We start from the raw sequence: 18,398 nt of genomic DNA on the forward strand, positions 1-18,398 counted from the left end.
ATTTGTCTTTGCTCAGCCATATCCTCTATCAGGGATGCCTTGCTTTCCCATCTCAACCCGCTGCCATTCTACTTAGTCTTCAGGAGCCATTTAACCTGGTATCCTGCATGATCCCATGCACATACATAGGACTGGATAAAAATTTCCCTCCTCTCACCCCTTTATAGCTCTTTGATTACCCCTCATTTACAGCATGATTTTGCTTTTTGCTCATTTGCTCATTTTACTAATTTTTTACTCATTTACTCATTTTACTCTTTTTTTCACTCACCTTGCAACATACTCATTTATGTTTAGGTTTTTATCTTTTCTATTAGAGTACAGACCTCTTTAAAGGCAAGGATTTTTCCTTGCTAATTTTGTATTTTTTAGTATTTAATGTAGTGCCATAGGCATAGGAATTATGTATATATACCTGTGTGTGTGTGTGTGTACATGATTTACATACATGTATTGCTGAATTTAGTTTTTGAATATGATTTGTGCTAGAGTGACAGTGGAAGATAATAGAAGAATAAAGATTATGAGGAAGGGGAAAGGAAGAGAAAGAAGAGTGAAAAGAGAGAAAAGAGGAGGGGAAATAAAGAAGGGGATAGAGGGAGAGGAGAGGGCAGAGCAAGAGGAGCAGTCTGATGAAGAGTAGTGTCGATAATCCTATTTCTCAGTAGCTAGACATCACAGATGGAGTAAAGATGAGTATTTTCAAAACCATCTTTCAACAAGTAGTATAAAAAGAAAATGTAAGATAAGTGTTTAAAAATAGCATTTTGTTTAGATGCTGTCCTTCTTAGACATTGAGCTTATAACCACTACCTCATTTATCCATCCCATCAACTAAGAGTTAGGGGTCATGCTCCCCATTATACAGATGAAGAAATTGAGGCTCAAAAAGGATGAGGAGAGAGAGTGAATAGGTCTCCTTTTTCTAAAGCCCTCTCCTTTCCCACACACCGATTAACTTGTGTGGACTTCTAACCTCAGGGTGATAACGCTAAGTAATTGTTGCCTGTATTTGGTCTCAGCAGCAGCTTTGGGGTGAATGGTCTTCGTTAAGAACTAATTTAGAGTCACAAGCAGTGGCTTATGCCTACGGCCTCTCTTCTCCAGTGAGCTGGGACCTGGAGGCACTAATGGGAATTTATGTTTCTGGCTTCCTGGGGTTCTGCCGATGAGGACCTTTCAGTGAAAGAGCAGTGCCTTCAGTGTCTTCATGACAAATGAGATTACTGATTTCTACCCAGCTAGCTGTATCCAAATGTTGGTTTTACTTTATGAACATAGGAGTACCTTGTTCTATGCTCGTCAGAGGAAAAGAAGGATTCTTCACAAGAAGAAAGAAATTGAAGATGTCAATCAAAGACTCAGTCAGAAATTGAAGAGAATGAGGAGGATGGGCCGAGAAACTTTGCTAGTTTTAAAGACTTTGGACTAGTTAATTAGGCCCCTGAACTTCCTTAGGTCTTTTCATCTGTAAAATGGGAATAAGAACACATCTAGAAAACATCTGACCTAAAAAACATATAGAAAACATCTGACCTAAAAAACAAGAGGGTTCATAAAATAAGAATACTATTAATCAAGGCTATTATTTGTGAATGGTTATTATGTGCTAGGTATAGAGCTCATTTCTTTATATCAATATTTCATGTAAACCTCATCACAGTCTCATTTTTCAGATTTGACAGTTGAAGCTCACAAAAGTTAAGTAACTTTCTTGTAGAGCAGGAATTTGAACCCAGATACACTCAATGCTGGTACTCTTAAACTCTACGTCATATTGCTTCCCAAGCTGGGGCATATTTATAATAGTCATGGTTTTTACTAGAGAAAGAATTTATGTATCCCTTTCCGTGTGCCAGCACCATAACCTTTCTAGGTTCTGCTATTTACTTTAGACAGTCTGTGATTTTCCTAAAATTACTTGCCAACTTGTGTAGGTGTGACCGATTTCTATAATTATTCTTATATTCTCAAATGGATCTGTAACCGGAAAAGACCAAAATCTCCTAGAATAGATGATACTAGGCCTTGCAGCTGTCCAGGAATATATGACTATAAAAAGAGCTGCTTCTGACCTACAGAAACCTGGAATCTGGAGGGAACTTAAAGACTCAGACTTGGGCAGGAAGGAGTAAAGAACTCTTAAGCAAGTGCAAACTGATGGGTTATAGACAGATGCTGAGAGAAGGAGTATCAGGGAGTTACGTTTTGGTATGTAGCTATGTGAGGCTATACCTTTCAAATGAACTTGTGGCCAAGTGTGCTGCATGGAAATCGTGACATATAAATGGTCGATGTGGCAATTTGGTCTATTTAACAACCATGTCCGATTAGATTCCTTGTCGATGTCATTGATTGTGCAGAAATGAGGCATCAGGATGGCCAAAACCTAAATAAGTCATCCATGATAATTAGTTTATTGACTCCATGGAGATATGGTGCCTGTTTATTTTTTAAGATGATTGGGTCAATACTTATCTTTTTCCTAACAACTTACCTTAGAATTAAGCTCTCCTTTTGCACGGCTAACAAAGCATTTTTAATGTGCCTCTGTTATATTTCAGATACATTCTGTCATCTGCCACTAAATTGTAACTAAGATCCCTGAGAGGAGAAACCATATGCTTTTTCATTTGTTCATTATTTGCTTCTCTTTCCTATAGTGTTTAGCTCAGAGTAGGTGCTCAATAAATGTTTACTGGCTTAAAGTTATTTATACTGTCAACTCAATTTGTTTTGAATCTTATTTGTTTATTGTTGCAAAATATACACAACATAAAATCTAATACTTTAAGCATTTTAAAGTGTGCAGTTTAGTGACAGTACATTCACAATGTTGTGCAACTATTATTACTATTTCTACTTTTTTACAACCCCCAAAACAAATTCTATGCTCCCTAAGCAGTTATTCCCTATTCCCCTTCTCTTCACCCCCTGATAACTACTAATCTGCTTTCTGCCTCTATAGATTTGCCTATTCTGGGTGCAGTCTGCCCTTTATACCCTTGAGTTCCATATCTGTGGGTTCTGGATCTCTGGCTTCAACCAACCACATAGAGAAAATTTCAAAAATTAATAATAATACAACAATAAAAAGTACGAAAAGTCAGTATAGTGTAACAACAGTTACATAGCAGTTCACATAAGTATTCTAGGGATTATTTAAAGTATAAAAAAGGATATGTGGAGGGTATATGCAAATACTATGTCATTTTTAAAAGGGACTTGATTATTCATGGATTTTGGTATCAGTGGGTGGTGGGAGGGTGGGATCTAGGACCAATCCCCTGCAGATACCAAGCGATAACTGTATTTCGAATCAATGGAATCATACAATATGTGGTATTTTGTGTCTGGCTTCTTCCATTTCACATTTTCAAGGTTCATCCATGTTGTGGCATGTATCATTACATCATTTGGTTTTATGGCAGAATTAATATTCCATTGGAGGAATATACATTTTGGTTTTTCATTCATCAGTCAGTGGACACTTAGGTCCACCTGTGACTACTATGAATAGTGCTATGAACATTCGTTCACAAGTTTTTGTTTGAATCCTTGTCTACAGTTCTTTTGACTGTATACCTAAGAGTAAAATTGCTGAATCATATGGTAATTAAATTAAAAAAAAAAAACTTGGTGTAAAAATAAGTGTATTTTGTGGCAGATTTCATTATTACATGATTGTTCACTTCCTCTAAGAGGATTATACACATATGATGCATTACCATGTGACTGGCAGCACTGTACTGTGGGAGGCTCTGGGACTTACCATTTTAGTGACATCTGCTTTGGCCATGTGATTTGCTTTGGACAATGGAATGTGAGAGGACACGTTACATGCCATATTTGGGCAAGACACTTTAGGAAACATTGTCTGGCATGACTTTTGCTCTTTTCCTTTTATCATGAGGATGGCATATTCCTGAAAAAAGGCTGTTCCTTTAGCCTAGATTTGAAATGAAGAAGACATCTGGAGCAGAGCCAAAGCACAGCTGACACGAAATATGAGCAACAAATCAACCTTTGTGGTTATCAGCCACTGGGATTTTGAGGTTATTCGTTACCGCACAGTAATTTAGCAAAATCTCCGTAATATTAAAACACTGGATTAAATAACATAAACCACATTTGTTTACTGCAAGACTTCTCAGTGCCTTGACTGTGCTAAAGTGTATTATGAGTCTAAAGAGGTCAATTAATTACACAGTTTTCTGATTGTATTTGGGTTTGGGCATACTTGCAGATTTGTGATTCTGTGGCATACAACTTGGCAAATGCTGGACCATATATACTATTCAGGTTCAATCCTGTACAAAATAACTTTCCCAAATGCCTCTACTCTTACAAAAGTTAGGGAGATCTTCTTTTTCTTTTTTGTTCCTATGCAAACTCGTGTATATGTATGCATATATTTGATTGTTGTACATTTATAAATCTTTTTGTAGCTCCCAAGTACAGCCCCAAGAGGCCATAAACCATGTCATAGTCATTTTTGGTATTATAGCATTATATGTATATATCTATATTTCTAGCATTCAGTATAGAACTGATTCAATGAACTGGTAAAAGAAAGGAGTTTATTAATGGATGCTGAATTGAGTACTTTTATTTTTGCATACCTACCATGATCTAGCACTGGGCTTGTTACCTCGGAAAGAATGCAAAAAAAAAGATATGTCCTCAAGAATCGTAATTTGTAACAATGAATCCAAAACAGATTATATGCTGAAGTTAGTGGCCAAGTCTCTTTATTTTTTTATTGTACTTTAGGTTCTGGGGTACATCTGCAGATCATGCAGGATTATTGCATAGGTACACACATGGCAATGTGGTTTGCTGCCTCCATCCCCACGTCACCTATATCTATCATTTCTCACCATGTTATCCCTCCCCAACCTCCTCAGCCCCTCGCTGTCCCTCCCTTGGCACCCCCCAACAGATCCCAGTGTGTGATGCTCCCCTCCCTGTGTCCATGTGTTCTCATTGTTCAACACCTGCCTATGAGTGAGAACATGTGGTGTTTGATTTTCTTTTCTTGTGTCAGTCTGCTGAGAATGATGGTTTCCAGATTCATTTATGTCCCTACAAAGGACATGAACTTGTCATTTTTTATGGCTGCATAGTATTCCATGGTGTATATGTGCCATATTTTCCTTCTCCAGTCTATGGTCCGTGGGCATTTGGGTTGGTTTCAGGTCTTTGCTATTGTAAACAGTGCCACTATGAACATACGTGTGCATGTGTCTTTATAACAGAATGATTTATAATCCTTTGGATATATACCCAGTAATGGGATTGCTGGGTCAAATGGAATTTCTATTTCTAGGTTCTTGAGGAATTTCCACACTGTCTTCCACAATGGTTGAACTAGTTTACACTCCCACAAACAGTGTAAAAGTGTTCCTATTTCTCCACATCCTCTCCAGCATCTGTTGTCTCCAGATTTTTTAATGATCGCCATTCTAACTGGCATGAGATGGTATCTCAATGTGGTTTTGGTTTGCATTTCTCTAATAATCAGTGATGATGAGCATTTTTTCATATGTTTGTTGGCCTCATATATGTCTTCTTTTGAAAACTGTCTGTTCATATCCTTCACCCACTTTTGAATGGGTTTCTTTGTTTTTTTCTTGTAAATCTGTTTTAGTTCTTTGTAGATTTTGGATGTTAGCCCTTTGTCAGATGTGTGGATTGCAAAATTTTTTTCCCATTCTATTGATTGCTGGTTCACACTAATGATTGTTTCTTTTGCTGTACAGAAGCTCTGGAGTTTAATTAGGTCCCATTTGTCTATTTTAACTTTTGTTGCCAATGCATTTGGTGTTTTAGTCATGAAGTCCTTGCCTATGCCTATGTCCTGAATGGTTTTCCCTAGGTTTTCTTCTAGGGTATTTACAGTGTTATGTCTTATGTTTAAGTCTTTAATCTATCTGTAGTTAATTTTAGTGTAAGGTGTCAGGAAGGGGTACAGTTTCTGCTTTCCGCACACGCTAGCCAGTTTTCCCAACACCGTTTATTAAACAGGGAATCCTTTCCCCATTGTTTTTGTCAGGTTTGTCAAAGATGAGATGGTTGTAAATGTGTGACATTGTCTCCAAGGCCTCTGTTCTGTTCCATTGGTCTATATCTCTGTTTTGGTACCAGTACTATGCTGTTTTGATTACTGTAGCCTTGTAGTATTGTTTGAAATCAGGTAGCGTGATGCCTCCAGCTTTGTTCTTTTAGCTTAGGATTGTCTTAGCTATGTGGGCTCTGTTTTGGTTCCATATGAAGTTTAAGGTAATTTTTTTCCAGTTCTTTGAAGAAGGTCATTCGTGGCTTATTGGGGATAGTGTTGAATCTGTAAATTACTTTGAGCAGTATGGCCATTTTCACAATATTGATTCTTCCTGATCATGAGCATGGAATGTTTCTCCATTTGTTTGTGTCCTCTCTTATTTCCTTGAGAAGTGGTTTGTAGTTCTCCTTGAAGAGGTGCTTTACATCCTTTGTTAGTTATATTCCTAGGTATTTTATTCTCTTTGTAGCAATTGTGAATGGGAATTGGCTCATGATTTGGCTCTCTGTTAGTCTGTTATTGGTGTATAGGAATGCTTGTGATTTCTGCACATTGATTTTGTATCCTGAGACTTTGCTGAAGTTGCTTATCAGTTTAAGGAGATTTTGGGCTGAGATGATAGGGTCTTCTAAATATACAATCATGTCATCTGCTTATAGAGACAATTTGATGTCCTCTTTTCCTAATTGAATACCCTTTATTTTTTTTTTCTTGCCTAATTGCTCTGGCTAGAATTTCCAATACTATATTGAATAGGTGTAGTGACAGAGGGCATCCTGGTCTAGTGCCAGATTTCAGAGGGAATGCTTCCAGTTTTTGCCCCTTCAGTATGATATTGGCTGTAGGTTTGTTGTGTATAGCTTTTATTATTTTGAGATATGTTCCTTTGATACCTAGTTTCTTGACAGTTTTTAGCATAAAGGGCTGTTGAATTTTATCGAAAGCCTTCTCTGCCATCTATTGGATAATCATGTGGTTTTGTCTTTGGTTCTGTTTATGTGGTGGATTACGTTTATAGACTTGGGTATGTTAAACCAGCCTTGTATCCCTGGAATGAAGCCTACTTGATCATGACGTGTAAGCTTTTTGATGTGCTGTTACAATCGGTTTGCCAGTATTTTATTGAAGATTTTTGCATCTGTATTCATCATGAATATTGGCCTGAAGTTTTCTTTTCTTGTTGAGTCTCTGCCAGTTTTGGTATCAGGATGATGTTGGTCTCATAAAATGATTTGGGAAGGATTCCCTCTTTTTGTATTGTTTGGAATAGTTTCAGAAGGAATGGTACCAGCTCCTCTTTGTACATCTGGTAGAATTTGGCTGTGAACCTCTCTGGACCTGGGCTTTTTTTGGATGGTAGGCTATTAATTGCTGCCTCAACTTCAGCCCTTGTTATTGGTCTGTTCAAGGTTTCAACTTCTTCCTGGTTTAGGCTTGGGAGGGTGCAAGTATCCAGGAATTTATCAATTTCTTACCAGGTTTACTGGTTTATGTGCATAGAGTTGTTTGTAGTAATCTCTGATTGTAGTTTGCATTTCTGTGGCATCAGTGGTGATATCCCCTTTATCGTTTTTCATTGCATCTATTTGATTCTTCTCCCTTTTCTTCTTTATTAATCTTGCTAGCAGTCTATTTTGTTGATCTTTTCAAAAAACCAGCTCCTGGATTTATTGATTTTTGGAAGGAATTTTTGTCTCTGTCTCCTTCAGTTCTGCTCTGATCTTATTTATTTCTTGTCTTCTGATAGCTTTTGGGTTTTTTTTGATCTTGCTTCTCTAACTCTTTCAATTTTGACAATAGGGTGTCAATTTTAGATCTTTCCTCCCTTCTCTGGTGGGTTTATTGCTATAAATTTCCCTATAAATACTGCTTTAAATATGTTCCAGAGATTCTGGTACATTGTGTCTTCATTTTCATTGGTTTCAAAGAACATCTTTATTTCTGCCTTCATTTCATTGTTTATCTAGCTGACATTCAGGAGCCAGTTGTTCAGTTTCCATGAAGTTGTGCAGTTCTGAGTTAGTTTCTTAATTCTGAGTTATAATTTGATTGTACTGTGGTCTGAGAGACTGTTATAATTTCCGTTCTTTTGCATTTGCTGAGAAGTGATTTACTTCCAATTACGTGGTCAATTTTAGAGTAGGTGTGATGTAGTGCTGAGAAGAATGTATATTCTGTGGTTTTGGGTTGGAGATTTCTGTAGATGTCAATTAGGTCGGCTTGGTCCAGATCTGAGTTCAAGTCCTGGATATCCTTGTTAATTTTCTCTCTCGTTGATCTGTCTAATATTGACAATGTAGTGTTAAAGTCTCCCACTATTATTGTGTGGGAGTCTAAGTCTCTTTGTAGGTGGTTAAGAACTTGCTTTATGTATCTGGGTGCTCCTGTATTGGGTGCATATATATTTAGGATTGTTAGTTTTTCTTGATGCATTGATCCTTTTACCATTATGTAATGCCCATTCTTTGTCTCTTTTGATTTTTGTTGTTTTAAAGTCCATTTTATCAGAGATTAGGATTGCAACTCCTACTCTTTTTTTGTTCTCCAATTGCTTGATAAATCTTCCTCCATCCCTTTATTTTTCACCTATGTGTGTCCTTGCATGTGAGATGGGTTTCCTGAATACAGCACACCAACAGGTTTTTACTTTTTATCCAATTTGCCAGTTTGTGTCTTTTGACTGGGGCATTTAGCCCATTTACATTTAAGCTTAATATTGCTATGTGTGAATTTGATCCTGCCATTTGATGGTAGCTGGATGTTTTGCCCATTAGTTGACACATTTTCTTCATTGTGTTGATGGTCTTTACCAGTCGGTATGATTTTGGAGTGGCTGGTACTGGTTGTTCCTTTCCTTGTTTAGTGCTGCTTTCAGGAGCTCTTCTTGTAAGGTGGCCTGCTGGTGATGAAATCTCGCAGCAATTGCTTGTCCATAATGGATTTTCTTTCTCCTTCGCTTATGAAGCTTAGTTTGGATGGATATGAAATTCTAGGTGAAAGTTCTTTTCTTTAAGGATGTTGAATATTGGCCCCCACTCTCTTCTGGCTTGCAGGGTTTCTGCCGAGAGATCTGCTGTGAGTCGGATGGGCTTCCCTTTGTGGGTAACCCAACCTTTCTCTCTGGCTACCTTTAGCATTTTTTCCTTCATTTCAACCCTGGTGAGTCTGAGGATTATGTGCCTTGGGGTTGCTCTTCTCGAGGAATATCTTTGTGGTGTTCTCTGTATTTCTTGGACTTGAATATTGGCTTGCCTTTCTAGATTGGGGAAGTTCTCCTGGATAATATCCTGAAGAGTGTTTTCCAGCTTGGATTCATTCACTCCGTCACATTCAGGTACACCTATCAAAGTAGGTTAGGTCTTTTCACATAATCCCATATTTCTTGGAGGCTTTGTTCATTTCTTTTCACTCTTTTTTCTCTATTCTTGCCTTCTCATTTTATTTCATTGAGTTGATCTTCAATCTCTGATATCCTTTCTTCTGCTTGGTCGATTGGGCTATTGAAACTTGCATATGCTTCATGATGTTCTCGTGCTGTATTTTTCAGCTCCATCAAGTCATTTATATTCTTCTCTAAGCTGTTTATTCTAGTTAGCATCTCATCTAACCTTTTTTCTAGGTTCTTAGTTCCTTTGCATTGGGTTAGCACATGTTCTTTTAGCTGTGAGAAGTTTGTTATTACCCACCTTCTGAAGCTTGTTTCTGTCAATTCATCAGATTCATTCTCCATCCATCTTTGATCCCTAGCTGGTGAGGAGTTGTGATCCCTTGGAGGAGGAGATGGTTTTTGGTGTTTTCATCCTTTTTGCGCTGGTTTCTTTCCATCTTAGTGACTTTATGCACCTGTTGTCTTTGTAGTTAGTGACTTTTGGATGGGGTCTCTGAGTGGATGTCCTTTTTGTTGATGTTGAAGCTATTTCTTTCTGCTTCTTAGTTTTCCTTCTAATAGGAATGTCCAAGTCTTTTAGCACCATTGTTCTCTTAAGAATATTTTTGTGTCTATGTACTTTTTACTCAGATCTTTCTGAGCACTTGTCTGTAACTACTGAGATGAAGTTAAAAAAGCCTCAGATCTCAAGCTATAATATTGTGAAAGAAGATACAGGTTTTGCTCATGAGGGGTGGCTGTAGAGATGGGCATGCTAAACATAGAATACAGAACCACAGTCCTCTCTGAAACACATTCTGTCTAAATTTGTCTTCATTCAAACACATACTCTGGGTGCTCAATAATGTGCTAGATGATGGGTAAATAGTAGAGGAATGAGCTGTGTTTTGCATTCGAGAAGCTTACAGAGTAGGAGAGACGTGAACATGAGTACACATGTAATACTATAAGTGTCCCACTGGGATTTGAAATATATGCAAGGTGTTTGTGGTTGCCAGCAGAGGGGCTACCTAAGACTACATAAGACTTCAGAGAAAGCAATAGAAAACAGGGCAAGGTCAGAAAATGATGTCACTTAAACAACTACCCTGTACTAAGAGCACATGTGTTATTTATGTGATTTTATTTTCAGGGTCATTGACCTGTAATTTAAGTACAGCCAAATACACCCTTTTGAGGTGGACTCTTCCATGAAATTGACAAACATATTCAGTTATGTAACTACTACCACAATCAAGATATAAAATAGCTCACTTAATTCTTACAGTAGCCCTATAAGGGAAGCTTTGATAAGGAAACTGAGGATCAGAGAAGTTAAGCCTCTTAGCTTCTCTAAGGTCAAACCGTCAGTGAGAGTTGAAGGCAAAATGTGAATAGGAGAGAACTTGGCATGCTTGGAGAACAGAGACAATAAGTGGCTGGATGTAGCAAGAAAAAGAAGGGAGCTGGGTAAGACAGGAATTTGGAGACATCAACTGATCCAGGGATCAGGTAGCACAGAGTCTTATAGGTATCAAATTTGGTTTGTATCATAATTCTGTGAAGAAGCTTATATTTAAATTGAACCAACCTCTTCTTAAAGCTTCAAGAACATGTTCATGTTGAAGTTTTATGAAATTGGGAAAAAAAAGTATGCTGGCCTCCTTATCCTTGGTGATTTCATAAATTAAAAGATATTATGTTTTTTGAATTTAAAATTCTCAATTAGAAGAATTGCCCCAACTCTTGTAATTGGTATGAATTCTTAAATTTTTATTTATTTATTTATTGCCTATCACCCTCACTACAAGGTAAGTTCCATGACAGCAAGGATTGTGTCCTTGACTTTTCTAGTTCCTTGCCTTTTTTAGTTCCTTGCCTTTTCTCTAGAACCTATAACAGTGTCTGCATATGATAGATGCCTTATTGATCTCTGCCTGACAAATGAATAAACAGCACAGAGCAGAATCATAGAAAAGTCAAGGTTAGAAAAACCTTGATGGTCATCTAGTAAAAGGGTTAACTAACTTTTTCTGTTAGGAGGCAGATAGTACATATTTTATGTTTTGTGGGCCACATGTTCTCTGTCACAACTACTCAACTCTTATCTGCATGGCTGGGTTCCAGTAAAATTTGTTTATAAAAATAGAATGCAGGTCAATCTGACCCATTGGCCATAGTTTGTCAACTCCTCTATCTGTTAGGATAAGCTAGGTTATGTTGTGCTAGCAAGCAATTCCTGAATCTCAGTGGTTTGCCAAAGTGAATGCTTATTTCTTCCTTATGCTACATGGTGGTCACAGTTCTGCTGTGATTCTGCTCCTCTGGTGGCCCCCCATCTGGAACACTCTTGGACTTGTACAAAGAGAGATTGATGAGCTCATATGTTGCTTTCTATAGCTTTGTTTGGAAAAGACACGCATCACTCACACCCACATTTCATTGGCCAAAACATGTCATATGAACCCATTTAAGTTTGGAGAGTGGGGTGGATAGTTATCTCTAAAAGGATATATTACAAGAAGGAGCACTGAATGTGGGTTAATGATAATCCATCCTACCACCTGTCATTTGAATCTTTGTTGGAACAAATATTTGTTTGTGCCATGTTACCTTTCAAACTCCACTTCCACACTTCCAGTGATGGGGAGTCTTCTGCTACCAAAGCAACCTGCTTCATCCTTTAAAACGTCTGATTGCTAAAAAGGTGATTTTATTGTGCTGAATTCCATATACCCATGTCTTTCTCCTAAGGATTCCAAATCTTCTTAAGATCCTGCAGAGCAGCTGATTTTATTTACAAACACAAAAGATTACTCTAACCAGGAGGAGCCATTTCCTAATTCTTATATCAAAGAAGCAGGAACCCACACCCCAACCCCCAGGTAACTGCCTTTCTTCATTTTTCAGAGTGTAAATGACCCATCATGGAGACAGGGCTGAACTTCTGAATGAGATCATAGCCTTTTTGCCCTTTCTGCACAGTTTCACCCGGTGAATTATTGTCTTATTTTCATTCCACTCCAATGAGCTGTCAGCGATGGATACTGTAATTCACAGCAATAGAAACACAAACAGATGGGTAATTGACCTGTATGCCTTCATTACACTGGAGTTCAGCATGGCTGTTGGAGCCATAAAGTCTTTTATCTGCCAGTCTGAAATCCCTGGGCTTTCACAAGGAAGGGGATCAGGCTGACTTTTTGCAAAAGGTACAGTCCTTGTTGTTGTTCTTCCCACCTTGTGCATTTCAGAAATGGACAGAATTTGACAAGCAGAACTTAGCGGTACAAGACAACAGCTGGGGCTCCTATAAAGCTCAGAGATATCTACAGGGGGCACATTCGGATACAAGAACAGGACAGAAAAATATTTATATTCAACCAAAGTATAACCTGTGTTTGTTCCGTCTTCCTTTGGCACTGTAAGAAATCGTGTATTTAATATCTAATGAAATAGGTCAAAAAAGAGCAAATCCATCAAAAATACCACTGTATTAGGTAATTATGATATAGAATAAAATAAAATAAAGCTTAGCAAAAGCAACCTATGACAATGCATGGTCTTTGCCTTGAATAAGAAAGGCTTAGATTGACCCAAATTATGCCCTCTGCTATGGCATACTGCATTGCCTTTCTTTATCTATTCAGACCATGCTCATGTTTCAAGATTCAACCTACATCCCACAGTCATTACAAAGTCTTCCATATTCATTGTTTCCAGGCCTGTTTTCTTTCATCTTCATAATAGATCACTGACTTACTCAATATTTGAAATATATTTATAAACACCTACTGTGTGCCAGACACAATACTACTTTTAATGTTTTAACCATCAATCAAGATCTTTCTTTCTCGTTCTTGAATTTTTTTTTTATTTGCTTTAGTTTTGAATATTCAAGTAACCCCTCTGTTTCCTTAGGAGGTGGGAAACATGCATTAAACCTCTTGATTTCCTCCAACAATTACTAATGTACTACTTGTTAAAAGAAGGAGAAAGAGGCTGAGTTCCTATCAATAGGAGAGCAGAATCAAAGCCAGAGATGAAGACTGGGCTATAATCTTTATGTATTAGGTTCATCTTCAGCTTCTGTTGATTGGATCTTCTTTTCCAGATATTAAATGTTCCCCAGCCTCACAGAGTGTGGTCAATTGAACCAAGTGCTTGTGCTAGCAATATCATCAATGTTGTTGAAGGTCTCCAGGGATCCAATCTGAGGGTCCCCTGAAAGTTATTCTGTTACTTGGGCACTTCTAGTTGTTGAAACTCAACACAGTGAGCCCCATTTTTTTCCTGAGTCTCAAAATCCCTTCCTGTGTTGAATAAAGATCTTTCTTATACTATAAGAAATGCTGTTTCCTCTAAGGAACCCACAGATCTCTGCTTTGTGTCACTCTTCCCTTCAGAATTTTGATCTCTCGGGCGCAAGAACTGTTTCTCTTCTTTTCTAGGGAACTTAAAAGAAAAGAAACAAGCAAAAGGCGGCAAATCTTAATCAGAAAAAATGTGAGGGCCAAGTTGATTCCCAGTTGGAAGGAGTTCTATGCCTGAAGCCTTTTCCATGCCCTTCCCGCTGAATAGACTACTCTTTCTGTGGATCTTTCATTGCCTAGTGCCCATGTATCCATTAGGTCTGAGCTTAAATGCTATCCCCTAGGAGAGTAGAGAGTGCCTTTAAACTCCTAATCCATTCCATACTGGGTCAGTTGTTCTTTCCCTGTGTTCCCTGAAAAACTTGTACTTCTCGTACAGTACTGGTTTTATTGCATCCAAACAGCTAGTTTACACTTCTCTCTCCCTTTCTCTCTCACTCATTCACTAAACTGTAAGACCTACAACAAGAGGGAGTTGTCTGCCTCATTCCCCCTAGTATCCACAGCACAGGTGCCTGGCACATAGTAGGGCTTCAGGAATGTGTGTGAAAGAAGGGAAGCAGGAAGATGGGAAGAAAAGAAGAAAAGATAAATTGGAAGAAGGAAGGAGAGAAGAAAAGGAGGGAGGAAAGGAGGAAGGAAGAAAGGAAAGAAGGAAGGAAGGAAAATTTATAGAGTGATTAAAAACAAAGACCAGTAATAATCATTTTAATGCTGATATGAGAAAATGCATTCTTGGCATGTTTTATACTGGCTCAAATGGTTCTATTCAAGGAGGATTTTTCTAGAAGGGTTCAAGTTTGGTCCAGGTAATGAATATGATCTGATATCTGGTTAAATGGAGGGAACTTAACATTTGTTGAACACTTAATTATGACAGTGTCTTGGTTTGCTCAGGCTACTGTAACAAAATACCCTAGACTGGGTGGCTTACACAAAAGGAAATTATTTGTCACAGATCTGGATGCTGGGAAGTCCAAGATCAAGTGCCAGCAGATATGGTGTCAGGTGAGGGAGGGACAGACTGCTTTCTGGCTTGTAGATAGCTACAAGCTGTCTCTTCTCCTGTCTCTTCCTCTACTTATAAGGGCACTAGTCCCATCATGAGGGCACCACACATATGGCCTCATCTAAACCTAATTACCTTCCAGGGTTTCCACCTCCTTATACCATGGCATTGCAAGTGAGGGTTTCAGCATATGAATGTGTGTATGGGAGTTGGCATTGCAAGTGAGGGTTTCAGCATATGAATGTGTGTATGGGAGTTAGAGAGCACAAACATTCAGTCCTTGGCAGCTGGGTTATGGCTTAAGTTTTTGCCTTTTCTCTCTTCGTTAGTATACTAGGAGTTTGGGGTTTCAACGTCACAGGCAAAGAACCCCTGAGTTTCAGGGAAGATAAAACATTGCCAGAGGTTGCTCTGCTCTGTACTGCAGCCACCACAGCAGTTCTAAGTCAAGTCACCCTCCAGTGTGTCAGAACTCAAGTTGAATTCCTAGATTGGAGTCCTGGTTCTGTTACCTTAATTGTGAGACTTTGCCCAGGTCATCTGATTTTTAAATTCTAACACCCCACAGGCTTCATGAGCCACCTTTCTTTTCATCTTGGAGGAGGAAGTGTTCAAAGTTCAAAGTTCCTTTGATCCACAAATGAGTGCCTGGAGCCTACCCTGGGCTTGACCTTAGTTTACACTCTGGGTGCCCGTAGAGGGCAGACAGGCCCTTTCTTCCCTAGAGCCCACTCTAGGGAATATTAAAAATAAAACAAATTCAAAAGATCATTTCAGCCAGGAATTAATCCTATGAAGAAAATTGAAGATGCCTTTTAACATGGGACTGGGAAGTTCTGGATTACAGGACAAGAGATCAAACAGAGATCAGAGGAGAGAATATTCGGTGCACGGGAAAAGGCAAGTGCAAAGATTATGGGCGGAACAATATTGATGTATTGCAGGGACTGAAAAAAGGGCATCATTTTTCTGATGTGTTCTGAGTATAGAAGAGAATATTAGGAGATAAGAGGAAGGAGGGAGGAAATAGAGACATGTGACACAGAGAAAGAGAAATAATATCTCAGCACACAAAGACTGTATACAAACTACAAAAAAATATTGTGAGATGCACGTGTCGAAGGTGAATTGAAAGGAAAAAGAATGAGAGACAAATCAGGAAAAGAGAAGGAAGACATGTTGGGTGTTCCCACATATGCATGGCCCACTCGCTCTGCAGAATGCTGAAACATTCCATTTTAAATTATAACAAGATTTTTAAAAATATATAAAAAGATTGGGGAAAAATATTCCATATGTTCAGTGTGGGTGAGCTGACGTTCAAATAAAACTCTCAACTATTGCCTGCCTGGGTTTTTTAAGGCAAAATTTATATGCTTGGCAATAACAGTAGCCCTTTTCTCTCTGATTTTCTCAGTTTTCTTTTCTCTCCCTCTGTGTGTGTGTGTGTGTGTGTGTGTGTGTGTGTGTGTGTGTGTGTGTTGTGTCTTTGGGAACTGTGGGGACAGAGTCTTTCACCCCAGCCGGCAGCTGTATATCTTTCAAACAGTGGTTTCACAGGCCAAATCCCCCTCCAAATTATTTATGGCTCCCATTGAAGCAGGCAGGATTCAGGCGCCCACGTAGGAGGTCAGCACTGGGCCTCTTTGTTGGACACAGGCCATCAGGAGACGACTCTGGCTGTGACTGCTGTGTGAACCTCTGCTGCCGTAGAAATGGTTATGTAACTTTAAACAGTAATGACATTTTGCAGAAAAGTGCTTTTTAATTGCTACGTCTTCATTATTCTCTTTCGAAATTGCCCAGGAGATTCTGCCTCCAAGACAGCTCGGCATGTTCTGAGTTTCCATTTTTAAAGAGCAGCCAGTTTTGTGTTTTAGCTGCTCCCAGAAAACCCCCAACCCCAAACTTCATCTGTTGTCAGTTGCATTAAGTTGGGTAGGTAATACTGCCTTTTGTATCCTCGCCAAATGGAAAAATGATTTGACGCAATTTTCTAAAAATGCTCTCCCCAAATTCCTTTTGGGCTGGGTCCAAGAATAGAATATTTTATCCCCTACAGAAGGGAGAAAGAAAATGATGAGCAAGCTAGAAAAATAGAACTGAGAATATAGTCTGTAGAGTTCCTTTAAGCAACAGAAACTTAACCCTGATCCATATACCCAGTTGCCTATGGGGGATTGGGATCAGCTAAAAATAAATTTGGTTCTGGAAGAGAAAATGGTGATATAGATAAAATGACTCAATAATGCACACTCTGAAAGAATTGTCGACTCAGTGCAGCAGGGACTTTATCCCTTAATTTGTTTTGCCTCACGTTTTGATATGTATGTTATGCCCTTGTACAGTAGCCTTTCCAAATAGTCACTCAAACCCATATGGACCCCTTGCTCATCAATGTAGAGCTCACTCAGTCTCACAGCAGCCCATCATTCAACTGTATAGCTTAATCTGCTAGAATCCCGTCCATGCATATTGACGTATACACCTTCCTCAACAGCCCATCCCTCAATGCTGGTTCAACAGACACAGAATTCTAAACCCTCCTCCTTATCAGAGCTCTGCAAATATCTGAAGACTGCCTTCTGATGATACACCCACACCTGTTTTTCCTTCATGAATCCTGATGGTTCTGTTAAACCTTTAACCACTTTAATCAGAGGAGTGGCAACATCATTATCATCATCACGTCAAAAATAAGAATAGACAATATTTGTTGTTTGCTTGCTATGTGCCAGGAACCTTTCCAGACAATTTGCAGGCATTCTTTCATGTAGTCTTCTCAGTGATCCTTGTGTGTAGGTATTAACTGGAACCTTGGAGACAGACTGAATATTTTTTTTGAGATGACTTAGATGGTAAGTAGAGGAGCCAGTGCAGGTCAAAACCCAGTCAAAAACCTGCCCAGGTTTTTGACTACAGTGTGTGATTTCCTGGCATAAGGCATTAAGGTATGGTGGAGGAACCATCTTCTTTCCCACAGTGTCCCTCTGAGAATATTCTTCTTTAGCTGCTGTAGGAAGACAGGTTGAAAGGATGGGGCTTATTTAAATGTATACAAAACTTGAAGAAAATAGAAAAAAGATAAAAATCTAGAAACAAATCCCTGATGAGTAGGATTAAAAAGTGTCCCTGAAGCATAAATAAGAAAAAAATAATCCAAATAAGAATACAGTTCTGTTTTACACAGTGAGTAGTAGAACCATTACTTCATATTGGAAGCTGAATCTGTTTGCAGCTCCAAATGAGGTGGAGAGAAATGTCCTAAGCGCATGTGCCCTAATGAATTAAGGTAGCCCAGAGCTGTCCTCTCTGGGCACCACAGACAATAGACTAGTCTGCTGACTTTTCATAGGTACCAGAGTAGTGCTCATACCCAGATAAATCCTTCCCTATCATTGGCCCTCTATATTAAGACTTGGAATATTCAAGTCTAGAGAGAAGATCATGAAATGTAGTCCAGAGTGCTCATCCTGTCACCAATAGGTCACTTCCTATTGGTGGACTATGGCTTTTTCGCTGTTAGAACAAAGAAGAGAAAATTAATTACCTAGTGATGCTTATGTCTAGTGATATGTTAGTTTTTAT

General features: G+C 38.7%; 1 protein-coding gene across 2 annotated transcripts in view; it reads left to right on the forward strand.

Annotated features, from left to right (window-relative positions):
* The window catches only part of BRINP1 (BMP/retinoic acid inducible neural specific 1), a 201,788-nt gene that overhangs the window by 140,729 nt on the left and 42,661 nt on the right, over positions 1-18,398 (forward strand). The gene's annotated exons all lie outside the window — the stretch shown is intronic.

This window comes from Aotus nancymaae, unplaced genomic scaffold (genome assembly GCF_030222135.1).
Source record: "Aotus nancymaae isolate 86718 unplaced genomic scaffold, 86718_ANA_hifiasm-v0.15.2.pri h1tg000003l, whole genome shotgun sequence".
Taxonomy (NCBI): Eukaryota; Metazoa; Chordata; class Mammalia; order Primates; family Aotidae; genus Aotus; species Aotus nancymaae.